The sequence below is a fragment of the Hydra vulgaris genome, chromosome 06 (genome assembly GCF_038396675.1).
Source record: "Hydra vulgaris chromosome 06, alternate assembly HydraT2T_AEP".
In the NCBI taxonomy this organism is placed as follows: Eukaryota; Metazoa; Cnidaria; class Hydrozoa; order Anthoathecata; family Hydridae; genus Hydra; species Hydra vulgaris.
In genome coordinates this window covers 60,844,144-60,867,500 of record NC_088925.1, presented here as the reverse complement: position 1 = coordinate 60,867,500, position 23,357 = coordinate 60,844,144, and the positions used below count along the sequence as shown (strand labels likewise).

The following is a 23,357-nucleotide window of genomic DNA, read 5'->3' as shown; positions in this document are numbered from 1 at the left end:
TTTTAACTGTCTTAATTGTTTATTGCTATACGCTGGCTATAAAATAAAATGTCGAAACCTGAGTTTTGATATGAAATAAACACTTATTTTTTGAATTGCAATAAGGATATAAAAATATTGCAAAATGCGTGCAAAGATCGAATAAAAAGACAGATACGCGGCTCTTGTATTAAAAGAAGAAGGCTATAGCATCAGACAAATAGCAGAAAAGCTCGGAAGGTCTCACTCTTACATTATTAACATAATTCAACGATATAAAGAGACCTGGTCAATTAATGATCGTCATAGGACTGGACGCAATAAAATTTCAAATGACCGTGATGTTCGCTCGTTAGTGAGATTAATGAAAGAAAACAGACTAGCGTCATCTGCAGACTTGTCTACGGAATGGACACTGTCAAGTGGTCTGAAAGCAAGCCCTAGAACTGTGCGAAGGGTCCTCCACAATTTAAATTATTTATGGCGTGCTGCTGCAAAAAAACCACGCTTAAATAAAAAACAAAAATTTGCCAGGAAAGAGTGGTGCAAACTACATAAAAATTGATCAACAGATCAGTGGAGCTGCCTGGTCTTTAGTGATGAAATAAACATTGAGGTAGACAACAGAAAAGGTCGCGTAATGTTGCGTAAACTTCCAAGCGAACGGTTCAATGAATCATGCATTTTGAAACGAACAAAACAAGGCAGTGGTTCAATAGGCATTTGAGCCTGTATGAGTGCCTGTGCAGTTGGCGTTTTTCATTTATTCGATGGTAGACTCAACAAAGAAAGGTAAATCGAAATTTTGGAAAATTCGTTTATTCCTAGCATTGATTTATGCCAGTTGCAAAATGGATTTATTTTCCAGCAAGATAATGCGGCGTGTCATAAAGCGCGTGTTGTTAGCCATTGGTTCATTCTAATAAAATTCAAGTGCTTTCATGGCCTACCAATAGTCCAGACTTGAATCCAATAGAGAATTTATGGTCGTGGCTTGATCACAAGCTTGGTAAAGAACAACTTTACAATTTGGTAGATTTGAAATCTTCTATCTCTCATCATTTGAAATAATGTGCCTGATGAATTAATCAAAACTTTAATGAATTCAATGCCAGAGCGAGTACAAGAGTGCTTGAAAACAAATGGAGAAACAACACGTTTCTAAATTCTTTTTTTATTGCTTTTTGAAATATTTTTGAAACAGGTCTTAAAATTTTGTCTAATCTTTTTTCCCATTTATATTTTATACTAGTCAGTTTTTAATTTTTTAACATTATTTTGTAAAAAAATTATAAATTCTTTTAAAATAAATATAAAATACAATAAAAATTCTTTCTAAAAACTTTTTTTTTTGATACCTTTTTCCAAAATAAAATTATACTAAGGTTAAAAATAAATTTTGAAAAAAAAATAAGTGGTCTTTAATTTTTGGCCACTGCTGTATATATATATTTAAATTTGAATGCACAGGGTGTAAATCCTGTTACATTGGAGAAATTATTCGCCATTTGAAAGTACGAGTAATCGAGCATCAAGAACGGGATAAAAACTCACACATTTAGGCACATATTCATTCAGCTGAAAACTGTTGTAATAGTTTCAATCATGCTAATTTTTTAATTTTTCTTTGGCCTCCAATAAATTTATATTCATACGCAAAGAAAGTCCATAGAGTCGGAAAATCTCAAATAAACCATGTAAAAGTGACAGTTTAAATCTAGTTCCTTTTAACATTGCCGGTTCTTTTATCTTTATAAAACATTTGTTAAATTATTTAATTGCACTTTTGTTGTAATTTTCATTATATGGTCACTATTAATTCAACTTAATTTTACGAATTTAATTTAACCATTATATGTATATATATATATATATATATATATATATATATATATATATATATATATATATATATATATATATATATATATATATATATATATATATATATATAAATATATACATATATATATATATATATGTCACGCGATACCGTCGCTAATTTATTAACCCCCTTGGTTCTTACAATAACGCAGTAGTTTTGTTGAGCTAATATTCGGCCAACGTAGTTGCGGATCATTTTTTTGGTATATTTCTAAAACTTGTTTTATAACATTTTTAAAAAATGGTTACGTTTTACAAAATAAAGAAAGGTTTTAATTTTGATTTTTGATTTTTTTTAAGTTATAAAATAAGCAAAATAGGCAATACTTATTATTCTCATAAGAATATTTGAAGGTCACCTCATAAGAAGTCAACATCAAGAGGTTCTTGTGACTTAATGTTTTATGTTTTTTAAATAATGAAATGTTAAATAGCATTTGAAGTGCTTATTCTTTTAAACTACAATCTAAATTATAATTGTATTATAATGATAATTTATTATTGCCTTTAATATTAGATTTTGTAATTACAAAGGCTATAAAAAATTATTTTTGTGTAAGATTTTACAGTTGTTTGTTTTTCAACACTTATTTCTGCATTAACGTTTCAAATGTTTGATTTATTTAATAAAGAAGACATTTAAATGTCTTCTTTATTAATTATATCAAATATTTGAAATTTCGTACAGTATCAAGTATTAAAAAAAAAAAATTTTTCTTATTTATTCATAGTAGTTTAATTTTTAGTTCATAAAGGTATAAATAATAATTGCAAATTGTACATTAACAGTGTCATTAGATTTATTTTTTATATATGACTACTACAGTGGCATTGTAATTGTTAGAAGCTGATGTTTTACATTTTAAATATGTTATTTTGTCTAATTTTTTCTCTGTTAATTGTGAAACCAATCTACTAACATATTTACACAGTGTAAAAGAATTGTTTTTACTAGAATCTAAATTCTACTTATGCAGAGCTTTCTAATATTGACAGACATTTTATAATAAGACCATTAACCGGTCTATAATAATTGATTCAATTATGAGAATAAATCAATAAATATTCATTAAAAATAACTAAAATCAAAAAACTCAATTTAAATCATGATTTTTATTTGTCCAATTTAAATCATGATTTAAATCAACTGATTTAAATCAATTAATTTAAATTTAAACAACCCTGTGTATGTTCCGTTTTTTTGAGGCAGGGGGACGTTATGTTTGGTTTTATTAGTTTTTAATCAATTTTAGTTTGCTTACAACAATTAACAACTTTAAGCATATACATTAACTTTAGTTATAAACTAATTATTAATGAATTGATTTATAGATTTTTATCGCAATGCAAGATTGAACTTAGCAGAAAGCTAAACTGCTTCTTTGGAGACAAAAAAGGAAAACAGGAAAAGTAATGATTGAGACAAAAAGTTGTGTATATTTTGGTGTAGATAATTCTTAAGATTATTTTAGTAATGATTTATCCTTAATTTCATATAACAATACAAAAAAACAATTATTTAAATTTGGGATTTACATGCAATTCCAAAAATATTTGCAGAAGTTTAATGTTTGCTCTGAGAAGTTGAATGAACAAAAATTTTTAAATGGTAAGTTTTAATTCAAAAGTCTTTTTGTCTGATAATTGAAAATCTTTATTCATAGTTTTAACTTTTGCAAATTTTGAAAGACTTACATATTTATTGTGCAATAATTAACATTTCAAAGCTTACACCAACTCTGAAATCTGATTAAAATCAACTTTTATGAAAAAAAACAAAATAATTAAAGTTTAAGGTTTTCACAGTTGCCGATAGATCATTATTATTCATAATATAAACATTTATTTAGATTTAGCTAATTGACTAAGGTAATACAATATTTTTAAAGATGGTATTATTTTTAGAAGTTGTGTTATTTCTAATATTCAGAAAAAAAATATTTAAAAAAAACTATTTACAAGCATTGGAGAAACATTGTTTTAATATGAATTTTTTTGTTTTACAGTGCAGTCTGTATTTCAAACGTTAACGAGATTTGTTTTGTGTCAGTGCCAGAAATTAAATGCACACCAGCAATTTCCATAATTCATAAAAATATTATGAATCCATTACAAGTATATACTTTTATTATTAAAATTTTGCCCCTTTATCTTTAATTTTGTTTGCTTTTTAGTGATTGTTGTATTTACTTTCATAAATTCTAAATGTCGTATGTTTCATAAAATCCGAATGTTTCATAGAATCCGAAATTAAGTAATTTGTTGAATAGTTTCTTAAGAATATTATTGACTTTATTGTTTTAAGATAAATTTGTATCACCTAAAGATATGCTGGTATTATTGGTACGATTGGCAAGCATTGAAGTACAACTTGGTGAACTAAAAAACACATCAAATTTAATTTTAGAGATCATTAGAAAGAGTACCAAAAATATGCCAACAAAATTTGCCTGACAAAGCGTCATAGCAATTAAAAGCAGTAGAAAATTTAGGTACTCTAGAAGAAAAGTTATAAGACAAGAAAGTACTTAAGCAAACAGTAAATATTTTTTTTATGATTCCTTTATGCATTTTGTATGATATCTTTGCTCAATTTATGTACTTTAAAGAAAATACTCTTTGAAGGTTTTCCGTAAATGAGGTTTTATATTAATTTAAGCCCAACCAAAAGTATTTCTAATTATTGCAAGGTTGCATATTTTTGCTGGTTATTTATTTGGGATAAACTGGAGTTAAAGACGAAGGAGAATTTATATATGTTATTTACTACCCAGACAGCATACTTAGATTGGTCCAACGTAAGTTTTAACATTGGAAAATTTATTTCGTTAGGTCAAGATTTAGCCATTGTTTTTTTTTGTTTTTTTTTGGTGTATTATTTCAATTCCACAAACTGGTTTTATGCAAATAACGTACTATGTTGGGCCAACATTTGATTAATGTTGTTGAAATTTGAAATGTTTGATTTATTTAATAATCTTTTTTAAATAAATCAAAATTCTTAAAAAATTTTTACCAGAGTTTTTACCAATGGTTACATTTAATCTGAAATTGCTGACTACCAAAAATCTTGAATGTGGAACAATTATTAGATTCGCAAATAATCATCGGAAGCTTAAGTAACGGGTATTGTGCAACGTTTTTACGCACTAGCTTTTACTGTTTCTTAGTGGGATTTATCCAAACAAATTCTTATCACTAAATATTTAATAGAATATTAGAATTTTAGAAAATTTTAGAAATAGAATATTTCTAGAAAACTTTATTAGTTTTCGACTACTTGTAACTATTGTTTTAAAATGTCACAGATATTGCTCAGCATAAATCAGTTTACTTTACTCTGATTCCAATACTATTAAAATATTCTAATCTTGAACTTTTGTGTTATTTCATTTATTACTGTAAAATCGATTTTGAGAAAGTCTTTGTGTTTTAAGTTCTAAATCATATGAGGTAAAAATAATTCTTAAAAGCATGCCGCAAAGTTAATAAGTTTAAGATGGAACAGTTTAATTAAAAATGTTTTTAAAGATCCTTATTCTTTATTTTTACTAATCATGAATAGAATTGTATTGCATAAATACCTTTTTGAGAGCAAAACTGATTTTATACAAAAGAAACAAAAGTTATTACAAATACTCTATTTAGCAGCTTCATTGAAAACTTTATGTTATCTGCTGGTATTTCAACAAAGTCTACCAAATAAACTGCGTTTATCACATTGCCCGTTTGGTAACATGATATAAGATTCTGAAAAAATTTCCCAAAAACAGAAGACAAATAAGAAAAGTATAGCAAAATACTACATCTTTTGCATTGAAACTTATCAGTCTGCTTTCCACCCTGAATGTAGGCATCAGAGCTCTTTATAAAAATAAAGCTCTTTATAAAAATAACATCAAATACTACTTGTGGTCCGTAAATACCACCAAGAGATCAGCTGTTTAAAAGTTTTAAGGAAGAACTTCATAACCATAGCAAGAAAATAAAAAAACTTGCATTGAGCGACAGGCCGCATAGTCTAAATATCTTTTTATTTTAACAATCTTTTGAATTAAAGAAATTGGCAATAAAATACTTGGATAGAAAAACTTTTCCTTGTGAGGACTATTGAGAGATTTTATACTTAATGATGAAGAAGCAAAAAAGGTTGAAAAGCTATCTGAATACATTTACCTTTTCTTAGGAACGTGCTTTTTGCAAGATGCTATTACCGCTGCTGCCCCAGTTACCAAACCGCCTTTTTAAATTTAACAATAAAGCCTAAATGAATTGACCTTAAAAGTGCAAAAGAAAATATAAAGTTCATTAAACGAGACCTAGGATACAAATCACGGTATTTTCCTTGTTCAACGACTCCGTGAGTTATGCAAGAAATAACTATATCGAGTTAGAGCCAGAATCCCATCAAAGTAATGAAGCAAATACCCGGACCGCAACGCCGCAAAAAAATTCGTATGCATTTTTTCTTGAGTCAACCACATTGCAGAGCGAGGTTTCAAGCTTGTAGGAGATATCAAAGACAAACGTTTTAAATAAAAAGAATAATGAAAAGAAAATAACTTGCTCAGGTTCGAGGAAAGAACAAAAAAAGTTTTATTAGATCATATAACTCAAATGCATCAGTTGAAATAAATTTTTAACAAGCAAAAAAATAACATTTTCGTAACATGATTAGTTGTATACTTATCGTTATTTTATTACTATTGTTGTAAACTTATCATTATAGTAATAAATCTTTTGTTGGGTTCTTCAAAAAGTTGAAAATTAATCAAGTTGTACGTAGTTGTTTCTGACTATACAATAATTTTTCTAAATTATGTGAACCTCACTGACTAAACTATGTGAATCTCACTATGAAACAATAAAAAATAGTAAATAAAAATGCTGCACAACATTTGCTCAATCTGTTTTTTTAACTTCCATTATTTTAAAAGGGATGTAAAAATCATCTTGAGTTCAAAACTTTTGGTATTGAGCGTTTTTAGATTACTGGTATAAAACCATGGGTAAAATTTCAAAAATCAGGCTTAAAATGGACAATCCTATGGTGGTGTTACTACAAAAAAGTATTCCATGAAAAATTATCAATGACTTAATATGTTATTAGAAGTAGTTGTAATATTTAAGATTATCTATGTATAATACAATTTTCCTTTGTTTCATCAAAGAGTCATACATAAATGCTTTTTGAATCTATTGCAATACAACATTACGTTGTAAAATAAACTAATTATGAAAGTATAAGCTTTATCTCAAGTGGTTTATGAAATATAAATTAAATGGTAACAAATGATCATATTATATTATACTGCTTACAAGTCTATACATCTCAATAATTATTCACATCAAACATTAAGCATTAAACTAATTAAATTTTTAAGTTAATTTTTTGTCACCATTTAAATGCTTGCCACCAAGCCAAACAGGGTAAAGAAACTAAAAAATTAAATTAATAAAATTATGGCAAATAAAGAAAAAGGAATTGCGTTATAAAAAAATATTGTAACTGCTTTTGTGCATTTTTATTAGTAATGTTAAAAATGATAAATTTAAAGGCTGAAAAAGGCAATAGTAAAAGTTGATAAGAACATGATAGCGTTATAGGTTTGGTAGAAAAGGGAATGTATTAAAATATTTTTATAATTATAGTATAGATTATTTAACACTTTTTAAGATAATTTGACATAAAATAAGTGTTATTAACACAGTAATCCTTGTTATCCTAATATTTAAATAGGAATATTATTGAAATTACATCCTATTTATAAATATAGTATACCTATGTTATTGTATTATGCAAACCGTTGACGTCAAAAAAAATATATTTCAGTTTGTCTTGGTTGCAAACTATATTAAAACATGCAGCGCTAACATTAACTAACAAAAAAAAAGAATTTTTTCCACAGCTTGTGAAAAAAAATTCTTTTTTTTTGTTTAACCTAATTAGATGAATGCAATGTAGAAATTGCTAAAAACGAAGTTATATATTTTCTGGCATTTATTTTTGGATTATATTCTTTATTTATGTCAACTTTTAGGACTTAAAGGGATGCCTAAGTATTATTTGCTTTTAAGGTGCACGGAAAATGTACCAAACCTATATTTCTAGATTTGAAGATTTAAATGTTTTAGCAAAATTAAAAGTTCAAAATCAATATACACACATTTTAAGAAACAAATACTCTTTTTGATTGCAAGTCATAAAAAAATAATAATATTTTGTCATTCCTCCTTTTAACGAAATGACTTTAGCTATTTGGTCTGGCATAATTTTAAAACAGTTTATTGTTGCTGTCTTGAATTTTTCATTGTGGTGCCAATGATAGTGTATTTTTTCATAGCTTTATAGTATAAAGTGTAAGTTTAGTTTTTCTAGCTCCTACTAAAAAATATTGAAGTTAGAATTAAGAATACAAAAGGTCGGTTCGGAATAGATTTCCAAGACTCATATTTTACTGGTCATGACAGCTAGTTTCATATGAACCCTAACCCTGACCCTTAACCTTAACTCTGAAAGCTTTAAAAAAGTAGTTCAATTAAATAGATTTAATAGCATTGATGCTTTATTTTCAGAATTTGTTTGCAATGGTTAATGTGCCACAACAGAAAGCTAACATAAATGTAGCAAATAATAATGAAGCTATGGCAGTAAAAATAATTTAGTTTATTTACTGACGTTTACACTTTTTGACATGCAAGTATAACGTTATGTAAGTGGGCTTTTTACACTTAAATAAACTTTTTTTATTTTTATATTATTTGATTTACATATGCTATGCTAAAAATTCAAGTAACCCACTTGAAAAGTGTTGCATTTGTTATGAAAGATATATAAAGTGATTTTTTGTGCAGTAACATTTGCATAACTTCTAGCTCAAGAGCGTTATCCTTAGTATCAATATCCTAAAGTTTCCACGGGTTTAAATACAGCCCAAATACATTTTATAGTTTTTTTCAATTTAGACGCAAAGTTAATTAAAAATTATGACATTTTAAGCAAAAAAGACTTTTAAAAAGTTTGCTTCTCTACATATTATTGCCGAACTAAATAGAATTAGTGGTATCCTTTCTAGCGTGTTTGACTCCGAACCCTTGGCAGCCATTGCAAACGAGGTAGTGGCGGAAAAGAATCTCAGCACTTTTTTGTAAGAAAAAGTGAACGCATGTATATGCAAATATCTAACGTACGTAAACTTCAAATTAAAAAATGATGAAACATACTGAAAAATTTATCAAGTTTTTCAGCTTGAGTTTCACTTAAAAATTGCATTGCGGCAACATCTCTTTAATTTAGATTTATAGCATTGATTTCCATTAAAAAAAATCACTGTATAGTTTTAAAAATTTACGTGAATCAACGTGCTAGCATAGCCGAGTGGATAACGCGCATCACTTCGAAACTTAAAAGCGGTGGTTCGAGTCCTTCCACTGGTGACTTTTCGTTTTTAATTTTTTAAAATTAATTTATATTATAAAATACCTTTGAAATTTTATAGTGATAATATACAAACATATGTAACGATATTATACACTTTAATAAGCGAAAAGATTTTTAAAAAAGTCTTAATCATTGCTAAAATTAAGTTATCTGCTTCTAAGACCATTAAAATTTTTTCGTAAACCGTTGAAGCTTCAAACTTTTGGCGTATGTGACGTCACTTTTTGGTAATAAACTATAAAAACAAACTAGAAATAAGATTTTGTTTAAAATTTTTAGGAAAACTCCTTTAATTAAAAATAAATGCAATGCATTTTTATGGGATATATATTATTATTTTAATAAAATACATACTCTTCTCCGTGAAATGATATATCTGTACCAGTTTTACATTTTCTTGTACATTTCTATGCAACATAATTAAAATTAATCAAAAAATATAGGATAAATGCAAAAAGAAACTTGACGCATAAAAGTTTACTTTTCCACAAACTGACGTCAATGCGCAAAATTTCTTTGGCTTTACATTTAGATAAGCTTTTAATAGTTTAGGCCGCGTCTTTAGTTTTTTATGATTATGTTTAAATGGTCATAGATTTTCTCAGTTCCATTTGTATAGCGTTTCAAAGTTTATTAAGCTAAGGGTAGGTCTTAAACTCCCCAAAACAACACTGATAACATTTAACTAAACACTGAGCTAACAAAATGCATTGAGAAGATAAACAAACCTAATTCTAAATTTTCTATAAGTTCTTCGTTTGAAAAAAGGTGCGAATGTTAATATTATTTACTCTTAAGGTTTTCTTTCAGAATAAATTATTTTATAAAAAAATTGTTCTATTAAAAAATCCATCAGGAAAAAATCCCCGCGGATAGTATTCTCTTTTAACCCCCCCACCCCCACCCCCTGAAAAAAAATATCTGCGAAAAAAATCCCCCGCTAAAAAATTATTTAAAAAAACAACAATGATTTGAAATTGATAGATTGCCTGCAAAACTAAAATCTTCAGCCAATGTAGTGGCACTCTTTGCATATTCTACCTATTGTGATTCGATGTTTGTACACTCCTAGCATGTTCTACCTATTTGTTAGTCAATGTATGTATACTCTTTGCATGTTCTATTCATTTGGCAGTCGGTTTATGAAAAATAAAAGACTAATGTTCCGCTTTTATTATAATACGTATGTATAAAACATTTATATTCTAAACAACTATTATATTATTATACCGTTTATTTTATGGGCTGTAAAAATTTTATGGGCAGGAAAAAATCTAGGGATTTTTTCTGGGCGATTTTTTCCTGCGACCCAAAAAAATATTGAAGTAAATAAGGAATAAGTATAGAAAGAATCATTGTGGAGTATAGAAATATGAGAATATAGAGTATAGAAATGGATAGAAATGGTAAGCTTGGTGAAGACCCCTATAATACGGATCCGGAAAGCTAGGATATGCAAGCAAAAAGTATAGAGAAGTTTGATTTTGAATAGACTTACAAGGACCCGTTTTTTTCGGATTCAATCAGCAATTGTATTATAAATATGTATTATATATAATCGTTCTATATACCACCCGCATACTTAACAAATGTACATTTTTTAAATTTTGTAACCGTAAATGACACGTCATAACATACTTGTATACATAATTTTGTATATAATATTTTATACTTTCTTTTGAAAAAAAGATGAACCTCGGGTTTAAGGGCTGCCTTCAGCTCCACGCCAAAGCACACGAATGTGAGCTACTACTACTACTACTACTACTACTACTACTACTACTACTACTACTACTACTACTACTACTACTACTACTACTACTACTACTACTACTACTACTACTACTACTACTACTACTACTACTACTACTACTACTACTACTACTACTACTACTACTACTACTACTACTACTACTACTACTACTACTACTACTACTACTACTGCTACTACTACTACTGCTCCTATTACTACGACTACTACTACTACCACTTCAACTACTATTTCTACTAATACTACAACTACTTTTGATTTTAAATTCAGCATTGTTATGTAGAGAAAATTATTATTATTTAATGCCTATTGCTGCTGCACAAAGTCCACCCCACTACATAAAATTTTTGATAAACACGCGTCCCATCATCTTTGTTTTAGCAGTTGCAGTCATTTTCAAGATGATCTGTATCGATAATTGATTAAATCTCCGTTAGTGTCCTGTAAAAATCTTATTCTAGAGAACTTTGTCAGTGTTCACCAAGCATCATTTCAAAAAGCTTTTCAAATCTGCAGGTTTTACAATACACAAAGGACAAGAACCTGTCACCTGTTTTGGATTTACTTATGCATGAAACACTTTTGCTTTCAATAGTGACTAATAATTGTTCGTACTTGTAATATAAGTTTTCTCTCCACTTACAGCAATAAGACACTCGTTTTGGTTTTGGTCATACGAATAAACAAGTATTTTTTTTTGTTTCTTGCAGTCTAACAAGCGGTTTGTATTTGGCTATTGTAGCTGCTTTGGAATGATGCGGTACCTAGTCCTTACTATAAACAAACACAGCGTGCATATTGAACATTTTATGATGTTTTTCAGATGTACTGTTGCATGAAAATATTGCGCATCCGTAAATGAAACACTACGTTACCTCACTAAAGGTGAAAAATATTATTGATGCAATTGTTGTTTTAACCCTAACACCACAAAATAATACTTTTTAGCTCAGTATATCTTACAGAATAGTAAAAAAATCCCTTATAAAATAGTGAAATGTATTGTTCCACAGGGCTCAGTTTTTTCCCCCTTGCTATTCCTTATAAACATTAGTGACCTTCCTAAAGCCTCTACAAATTTTTATTGCATAATGTTTGCAGAGGGTAAAAATCTGTATTATTCATCTTCCTCTATCGATGACCATTTTTACGAAGTCAACCTTGAGTTTCTAGAAACTAATAACACGGTTCAGTGCTAATAATTTATCAATAAATGTTCAAGAAACTAAATATATTTTGTTTCACTCAAAGAAACAAAAAAAGGCACTGCCATCAATTCTTCCCACTCTAAGTATCTGTTTCAACAATAATAAAAGAATCTACACAATTGTATTTCTTGGAGTGGTTACAGACAAAAATGTTTCATTGATGGCCCACATAAAGGCCATCAACACTCAAATTTTAAAAAATCTTGCTTTGCATTTTAAAGCTAGACCGTTTTTATCTCAAAAAACTTAAAAAGTTTTTACTATTCGTTTGTACATAGTTATCTTACTTAAGTTAATATTGTTTTAAGAAGCACACACAAGATAAAGTTAATGTCTCTTTATCAATGGCAGACTCATACTTATTGAACAATATATCATGAAAACAAACATTCACATACTAAATCTCTGTTAAAAGAAATGAAAGCTGAACACTTATCAAAATAACGACTACGCTATACTACTATTTATGCTAAAATAAAAAATGTTTTTATTATATGATTAGTTCCTTTTATTATATGATAAGTTCCTTCACGATTTACAAAATACTTTTTTCATTCAAAAATCAATAAGTTTAAAACAACAGCAACTGATAACTTTATCGTACACCGAAAAAATATTTTCTTAATTCTCTGTCTTTTATGGCGGCCCCAATTTACATAACAAATTAATTCTGAAATACATCTTAATTACTCTTACTGACAATATATTTTCTTTAAAATCAAAATTTAAAAATCTTGTTCTTAATATAAATAATTACATAGAACTGTTCTAGTTCACATGATAAATCAAAATTTGAACTAAAATAATCAACAGCGAGAGAAAAGTCAGGTTTATATATATATATATATATAAATGACATATATATATATATATATATATATATATATATATATATATATATATATATATATATATATATATATATATATATATATATATATATATATATACATATTAGGGCCCTGCGAATCACTATTTTTAGTTTCGAATCGAATTACAATTCGAAGCAGCACTTGATTTGCAATCGAATTGAATCACGATTCCAATAAGTATTTTGAGGAAATCTAAGTTTAACTAAAACATAGATATCCTCAAAATGATGATTTGATTTGAGATTCAACTCAATTTGTAAATCAACGCCTAATTCGATTCGGATTCGATTCGATACCATAAAAGGTGATTCGCAGGACCCTAATATATATATATATATATATATATATATATATATATATATATATATATATATATATATATATATATATAAATATTTATGTTTATATACATTTATATATATATATATATATCTATATACAGTTTATATACATTTATATATATATATATATATATATATATATATATATATATATATATATATATATATATATATATATATATATATATATATCTATACACAGAAATAAGAATACAACTAGAATTAATATAACAAAATTTATCCCAATATTATTTAAAGTATTTAGAAATAAGAATTACAATGTTTATGCGTATTTTGCATATTAACCCAAGGTTCTCGATGATAAGACTTATTCAGTCATCTTCGAGTTCCCTAAAGTAATATAATCTATTAACAAGAAATTCATATTCAATTAATGCTTCCTGAATTCAAAACTATTTTGCTTAATCTTTTTTTTTTTTTATTACTTTTTTTTTTTAACTGAGTATAATTTTTTCTCCTACTTTTGTTTGATATATTTTAGCGGTATTTCGTTAAATAAAATCATTTTAACGAAACTATATTTTGCTTCTATTATGATGTAAAAAGGTTGTAACTAATATGTAGTGGTGAGAATTTATAAAAGTTTTTGAATTAAGTCCTTTTATTAGTTTCAATAAATCGTTTTAACAAAAAGTTATCAAAATTGTTTCCGAAGAAAAATTTTAGGGTTGCCGTTGATGATCGCAGAAAAAGAACTAAAACTCTAGTGGGGAAAAACCTGGGTACTTGAACAATAATGTAAAGCATTTTTAGTGATTCAAAACAAAAAAAATGTCACTAAACTCCTCACACATTGTAATAACTAAATGCCCTTTTTTTAATAATATCAAATTAGTGCCTTTTTTTTTTTTAATTACAGTGCTTTTTAATTTGTTTTCAATTTCAAAAATAAAAATAGTTTTTATAAAACATTTATTTTCTATTTTATAGTTAAAAGAAGTGAAAAATCTTGCCAATTTTTCTAAAGAAATTTGAAATAGGTGAAGATTTATTTAACTAAAATCAGGAACTTTTAATTTAAATAAAAGTTTATATTTATTTTTTATACAATCCGTAGATTCTTTATGTTTTAAATATATTAAATTATAAAAGAAAATCCAAACTTTTTGCTTAAGTTTTAAGAACTTATTTAATGAACTGGCAAATAATCGTATTCTTTATTAACTTAAATTGCATATCAGCTGAACCAATGTTCCACCGGATTCCAAGAATGTATATTTTTTTCAGTTAACATTTCAACATTTGGAATATTAAGAAATTACTGCGTTATCCTGCGGTTTCGGAATGGGTTGAAGAAATGCAAATGATAATGAAGGCATAAAAATCATTCTTTCTGCCATTTTTTAAAGTACTTTTGTTATATTGAAACAAGTGAAAACTTTGTTTAGGTCAATTTTGAAGTATAAAGTATTATTTGATAAGTACAACATGTTTAAAAAAAACTTAATTTAACAACTTTAGTATTTCCTGTATAATAAAAGAAACCTAATAATATAATATTAATACAGATAATCTAACGTCATAATTTTTGAAGCAATAATAACATAAAACTTTAGACAGAGCAAAGTAAAAAAATATATAAAGAAGTTAAAAACGTTTTTATTATACTAAAGATTTTGTTATGTTAATTGTTCTTAAAAACAATAACAATCAAAAGATTAGGTCTTATCCCAAATATACAAAAGCTAGGAGTGGATAAATTACAATTATTAAAGAATTTACTAATGGAAATTAAAAGTACTGAAGAAATTCGCAATGAAAACTTAAATAAAGTAAAGTTTGATTAGTTGTATTTATTTCAAAGGTGAAGAAATAAGTAAAATTATTTGGTCGAAGTTACGAAACATTTGTCAAACAGAGTATCATTGACTTCAAAGAAATCTCACGACAATAAAATAGCCACTAAAGTTCTGGAAGGCTTTATAAACTATAGACTTTTCTTAGAGAGCAAAGCAAAGGGGACAAGATAAAGAACTAGCCACTGAACATCATGAATCTCTATCTTTAGCTTTTGCAAGAAAGGCAAATGTTGCTGGAAAAAAACAGCCTCTCAGGTCTAGGGTTTAGGTTAACTCTTTATCTTTAAATGACATTTATAAAAATATACTACCGATATCCTAGTTTTAAGTAAAAGAATTTGAAAATAAAATATAACAAAGAAAACGTATGATTATATGAATTGCATTTTTTCTTTAAAAATAGATCACTAAGAAGAAATTAAAAAAATAGTTAGGTTTTGCATAAGAGGCAACTTTCGTTTTCGCGCCTTTATTTATTAGCGATTTACTTTAGGTAAATAAAAAAATACAAGTCAATTGTTTTAACGAAAAAAACGACTTGAATGTATACACTCAACGAATATAGCTAATCATACAAACCAAAAAAAATATTTACAAACCAAAAAAATTTTTTTTGCCTAAATTAAACGTTTATTTTCACACCCTTTTCTATATAAAAAATTCAGCGCTTTCAAATACTCTTATAAAAAAGATTCGTTTAAAAAAAAGTTCGTTTAAAAATATCATTTGATAATGGAAAAAGTAACTATTCTTTATAGTAACCCTATGATGAAAAACGCTTCGTTATAATCATAAAAACAAAATCAAAATAATAATTCCATATTTTTTTCACTTACATTAACTCGAAGTACGATGTAAAGCAAAAACATGAGGAAGGATTACGCGTTTTTTAAATGTTTTGGAAAACAATAGACGGTCATACATCGCTTTTTATCAAAATATCGTAAAACATTAAAAAAAATGTGTAGTTAAGAATTAAGGAATTTTAAAAAAAAGTTGCATCATATATTAAGATTACATCAAAGAACATAAATTAGAAGACTCGTTTTTTACGAACGCACGGTAATCATGAATAACTTAAAATTATGCCAAATTAATTTTTTTAAGTAATAATTCAAAATTGCTGAAAATTTGCTATATGATGTAAAAATGGTAGTCAAAAAGACTGTAAGTTTTTCCTTTTTTTTTTTTTAATTTAATTTTGTTCCTTAGTATACATTTTCGTGATTACATAATAAAGATTCCTTAAGATTGAATATACATACAAATATAAAATATCACAAACACAAACAACAACAACAAATAATAAAAAAACTTCGGTAATACGAACTGTAAAAAGAACGCACGACACTTGCAGAAGATCAAAAGGTCTAATCATCAAGAACCGCTTTACATTGTCATACCTATATATATATATATATATATATATATATATATATATATATATATATATATATATATATATATATATATATATATATATATATATATATATATATATATATATATATATATATATATATATATATATAAATATGTATATATGTGAATGAAAATAGTTACAAAATTTTTATGTTAAATTGTTACATTAGAATTGTATTAAAATAAAAGATAACAATTATACAAACATATATTGTTACTTTTTCTTAGTATTACCACGTTTATTGCTAACGCAATGTTTAAAAAATATATTTAAGTAAATTAAAAAATATGGGTTTATGTAGGAAACTAGCAGTGAACAAATTTAGAAAAAATCAGTAAGTAAATATATATATTTTAAAATACTCTTTTTAATGGTTTTTATAAACCATTTTAATTTTCAAAGTCAATAATATTTTGATTAAGTAATAAAAACTCATTCCAGATATGAGGTGCACAATAAGTAATTTTAAATTGCTTTAGTTTAGTTTTGCATAAAGGTTTTAAAAGTGTACTATTTGTGCGCAACAGGTATTTATATTCTGGCTTTTGTTTATAAAGAGCATAGAAAATTGAAGGTGTTTTTTGCATTTTGCTATTATACATAAGACTTAGAACATTACGTATATTTAGTTCAAACAATGTTAGTAAAGACATCAGTTCTTTGTGTGTTCATTTTTATTTCAAAAATTAATTACTCGTGTGGCATGCTTATGTTTACGATAGAGAGGTTCTAGTTTGCTTTTAAAGGTACTTCCCAATGCTGTATTACCGTAATTTAAATAACTTTAAGCAAAGCTATAGTAGATTTGTTTGAGAAGCGGCTTTTTCAATAATTGGCGTGATCGGTATATTATTCCGATACTTTTAGATTTTTTACTACCTAAATAGGCGATACGTTTATTACAATTTAGATTTTCTTCAATAAAAATACCTAAAAATTTAGTAACATTATCTCTACTTATTTCTCTATTTTCAAAAACATTTTTGTAAGAGAAGATTCTACTTTTTTTTTTTATATATAAGAAGGGTGAAATAGAAAAAACTTCGTTTTACTTGAGTTAATAGAAAGTTTATTTGCCATAAACCATCCAGAAAATTCTTCTAATTCTTGATTCATTTCTATGCATAGTTTGTTTAAAATTTTACGGAGATAAAGAAGTTCATCAGCAAACATTATAGTTGAAATTCTTTTTGATGCCTGATTGAGATTGTTAACATAGATTAAAAAAACAAAGGCCCAAGTATTGAACCATGAGGAGCACCAGACTTTAATATAGAAGGATTACAGAGTTTATTATTTCCATAGTATATAGATTGCACACGTTTATCTAAGCAGCTTTCATCCATTTGTTTGTTCCACTCCTTATGCAATACATGTTAACCTTTGATAAAGATATTTTGCGGTCGACTGTATCAAAAGCCGTAAGTAGGACGGCATACTGCGAGTATTTAGCCGAGACAGTCCCCTATTTTTACAAAATGTCTCGTGTCCTTTATTTGACCTTATTTGACCCGCATTTTTGAATTATTTAGTACAATCTTCACTTTTTACTTTTTAATGAAAATTTTTACGTTTCTTTTAAAAACAAGTTTGCAATTTATGATGCCGTCGAATTTCTTTCAAATTTCAATTTTCCTCGTATTATTTTAACCTGTGTTGAAAGTTTTTTAAAGTGACAAGAATATTTTTATTTTCATATTTAAATTTATATTTTTCATTCCAAAATAAGATAAATATATTAAACTAGTTGTATTAAATAAGATAGCAAGTAAAATATATACAGTTAAGATTTTTTAATTAGTAATTTGACTTTCTTATAGCATCATATCTGAGAAAAAGAAACAATAAACTCAATGGAGTGACAAATTTGCAACTGAATTTGAATTTATTAAAAAAGTGGTCAAAAACGACAGTAAAGTGTATTGCAATTTATGTTCAACAGAATTTTCAGTTGAATTTGGAGGTTGAAGTGATATTGTTCAGCTTATTAATGCTAAAAAGCATAAGTCGTCAATTGCTGCTGGACCATCACACAGTAAATGAGATCATCAGAAAGTAAATGAGTTTTTCCAAAAAATAAATGCATCAAATAATGATCTTGAAATTGCTGCTAAGGAAGCAACATTTCCGTATCATACTGCTAAGCATTATTTGTCATTTTGTTTTAATGATTGTACTTCAGTATTAGTACAAAATTTGTTTGAAAAAAAGTTCACACTTGGAAAAACTAAAACAGCTGCTGTCATAACACAAGTAATTGCACCGTTTATTGATGTGACAACAAAAAGTGAACTAGAAAAGGCTAATTTTATAGCTCTCGTAACAGATTCTTCCAACCATAAGAGCATCAAAATGTTGCCTGTATTTGCAAGATTCTTTAATCCAGTCATTGGATTTGACAAAAAAATTTCACTCCAAACAGTTCTAAATGAACAGTCAACAACAATTTCTAATTTAATTTTAGAAATAATTGAAAAACAAAATTTAAAGGAAAAAGTGATTGCATTCACTGCTGGCAACACAAATTTGAATTTTGTTGGAGTCAATCGTAATGGTTTCAATAATGTCTGGCGTAAGCTTCAAAACGATTTAAAAAGAGAAATTGTGAAAACGGATTTTTGGCTCATATAGCCCATAATTATTCAAATGCAGGACGTGATACGCTTGATATTGATATTGAAGCAATTGTTGTTAAAATTTATAAACATTTTAATATTTACATTGTGAGAACAGAAAAATTCAAACAGCTTTGTGATAAAGTTGATTCATATTATAAACCTTTGTTAAACCATTCAAGCACACGCTTTTTAACACGTCAACCAGCAATTTTTTGTTTAATTGAGTTTTACAATTCTTTGAAGAATTACTTTCCATCGTTAACGTAAAATAAATTGTCCACCAGTTATCAAATCTTTTTTTGACAACAGCGAAAATAAATTTTGGATGATATTTGTTGCAAATCAGCTTAAAGATTTCAATGATTCAATAAAACTTATTGAATCATTATCTACAACAAGTTTTGAAGCAGCATATCAAATGAAAATATAGAAAGGAAAATTAATAAATAGAAAAGCATTTAGATTTCTACCTACTAATTCCAAACCTGAACTTCAAAAGCTTAGTAAATCTACGAAAAATCAAGTAATGATCAAAGTGAATGATTTTTATGAAACTGTAATCACCTATATTCAGCTATTGGGAAAATTTAATAGGCGGTTAGCAAGTTATTATATGGATGATAATGAATAAATATCCTGATTGGAATTATGTCGAATTATAAACTCAAAATGTAAGAAAAGATATGGAGAGAACTTCAATTATTAATGTTGATTTACTATTTGATGAATATGGCTGAATGCGTGATCATGTTATACAAAATTTATCAAACTGATCAAACTTAGAACATTCAGCAGAAAGCATTTGGGTTAAGATTTTCATATATTTTAGAGAAAGTTCAACACTTTTAACAAATTTAGAAAATTAGCAGAGTTTGCATTTTGTTTGGCTGGCTCATCAGCAGAAGTTGAGAGATTGTTTCCGATAACTATTCAGATCTAAGGTGAAAACAAAAATCAACTATTGAGACAATTGATTCATTGACAGCTATTAAATACAATTCTAACTTAAAATGCTTACAATTTTATAATCAAATTAAGGATAATGTTGCTTTCCTTTCAAAAGTAGGTTATTCAAAATTAAAGTAAATTTATTTTTAAAACTTGACTTATTTTAAAAAAGTCTCATAGTTATTACTAAATTTCTCAGCCATTAATTTAATTTTAAGTTTAATTAAACAAAAAAAATTTTTTTTTGCAGTACTATAAGGTTATGCAATCTCAATTTTTTTTACTTAAATGCACTTTTGTCATTCATTAGGAAATAAATTATATCAGAAAATGTTTAACAATTTTTTAAAAAAATAACTACCAAGTTTAAACCATTTCCAAAAATAAATTAAAAACTAATTTTTGCTTCAATATACTTACAAAACTTTTTTTTAGCAAATGTCCCGTTTTTTGGCAAAAATCCCGTAATTTTAGCAAATTTTCACTTTTTTTTGAAAAAAATTAATAACCACCCTAGCCATAGAGTGATTTATGAATACACCTAATGTAACTTCTCCGTTTGTAAAAAAATTTTTTATTTCATCAACTAGGTAAAGGATTGCGTGTTCAGTTAATGTATTTTTTCAAAAACCGAACTGCTTGGAGTAAATAAATTTATTTTCTTTTAAAAAAGTATATACTCTGTTGTGCATAATTCTCTTAACTAACTTAGAGAATGTACAAAGTATTTATATTGGTCTGTAATTGCTTATTTCACTTGTATTTCCTGATTTATAAATAGGTTTTACTTTCACAATTTGCAGTTTTTCAGGAAAATTATCTTCCTTTAAGGAGTGTTTAAATATTTTGAATAAAGGAACTTTAACCTCGTTTTGGCATTTAACTATTATGTTGCTATTAATATCGTCAATTTCGGTTGCTTTGTTTCTTTTTAGACTTTAAAATGTATTGTCAATTTCTAACATGGTTAGTTTATCTTTATTCAATTCATTTTTATTACGATCTAATTATTTATCAAAAGATTTATTCACACAAGGAATTTGGAATGCAAGTTTAGATCCTATATTAACCAAAAAGTTGTTAAACTCATTTGCCATAACGTTTTCATCATCAAGTGTTTTGTGGTTGATTTTTATAGTTTTAAGAAAGCACGGTTTGTTAGTGTTTGGTTCACCAATAATTTCATTTAGAAACTGCCATGTTTTCCTAGAACCTGTTTGACACTTTTCAAGTAGTTTATTAGTAAAACTTGCTTTAGCGATTTTTTTATTTTTCTCAAAGAGACTTGCATAATTCTTGTATTCCGGTTTTGTTTTGTTTTTTTTTTTAAGGTACTTTATGTCTAATCGTTGTTTCCGCTTACATAACTTTTTAAGACCTTTACTCAACCATGGTGAATTTATGTATTTAAATTTAATTCTTTTTACTATTTTGGCGAAGTGTTTATCACAAAGAAAAAAAAAATATCTATAAACGTATAACGCATTAAATTGGTATCATCTGAGGATTCTAAATTTGACCATTCAATATTGGCAAAATCACTTTTATAGTTAACCTGGCTATCCAAAGAAAAATGGAGCCTTGGTATAGTTTTTTTTATTTAGATATTTTAACTTTATTTGAGGTATTTATTGAAATAAATATCGGAAAGTGATCCGATATAAATGTTTTAATTACTCCTTTCTTTAAGGAGATTTTAAATAAAGAATTTGTTAGTATATTATCTATTAGTGTTGCCAAATTTTTTGTAACTCGCGTTGGTTTATTTATAAGAAGAATTACACCAAATCGAAACAAATTATTGTGTTTTTTTATTATTTTCATAATTTAGAGCATTAAGAATAAAATCTCCTAAGATAAATAAACTTTTTTTATCTTGGAAGCTTTTCAAAATAATATTTTGAAGATGATTTGAGAATATTTTTGTTGATGTTTGTGGCGGTTTACAAAAGCATGATATTATAGTATTTTCAGAGTCATTGCTATTGACTTTAATAGAAAAAAATTCCCTGTCATAATCAGATATGCATAGGTCCTTTGGTAATTTATACCGCAAACTATTTTTGATGTAAATTTCAACACCCCCGCCTCTTTTTTCGATTTCCTCTGCAATTACATTCCTTCAAAGTTATTTAATTGAAAAAGCGTGCTTTCGTTAAATTCGTCATCAGTTAACCATGTTTTGCTTAAACAAATAATATTAAAAATAAAATTGCTTTCCTCTAAGAATATTTTAAAGTTTTCAAAATCGGCTTTAGCATTTCTAATATTAGGATGAACAAGAGAAAGGCTCTCATAAGGTTTAACATCTTTTATATACTTATTTATTTCATTTGGAAACATGTAAGGTGTTTCCATATTCATTAATGAAAAGTTATCAATAAAGTTTTTGTCAAGATCATGTTTATCAAAAGTGTTTTGATCATTTCTTTCAAAAACCTTATCTGAAATGTTTTCAAAAAGACTTTCGTATTCAAACGTTTTCCGATTCATTTTAAAGGGTTTTGTTATTGATATATTATCAATAAAAATATTCAAAAAATCAAAATTAAATAAACCGTAAATAAAATAAGTAGAAAATTACTTTTTATTTGTCTTCCACTCGCGTTAAATAAGCTTGTCGTATAATATTTAAGCAAGTTTTCCCAATTTTCTTTCAATTTTCATTTTTTCACGTAATTTCTTTCTCATTTTATTCGTCTCCATGCAGAAATCTTTGTTAGTAAATATGTTTTTCCCCATTAACTTTGAGGCATTTCATAAAATCTCTCCTTATCTTTAAAGTCCAATAGTTTCAGAACAATTGTTCTGTTCTCTTTCATGCCTTTTTTACCAGCTCTATGTGCTTGTTCAATTTTTACATTTTCTACATCCAAGTACTCATTTAATAATTTTTTTACTTTTTGTTCGCTTTCCAGCCAGGTTTCATTATCATCTTCTTTAACTCCGTCAACTCTTAGATTGTTCCTCCTTGTTCTATCCTCAATTTCTCTTAGCTTACTGTTAATTTTTTTGAGATCAGTGTTGATATTTTGTATTTCATTATGGTTAG

At 26.7% G+C, this 23,357-nt stretch overlaps 1 protein-coding gene across 1 annotated transcript in view; it reads right to left on the bottom strand.

The window, feature by feature from the left end:
* LOC136082058 (uncharacterized) overlaps window positions 1–16,249 on the bottom strand; it is a 31,243-nt gene extending 14,994 nt beyond the window's left edge. Inside the window, exon 1 of the mRNA XM_065800635.1 lies at window positions 16,153–16,249. The gene's annotated coding sequence lies outside the window, so the exon portion shown is untranslated. The remainder of the gene's footprint in view (window positions 1–16,152) is intronic.
* Window positions 16,250–23,357: the final 7,108 nt, after the last annotated feature.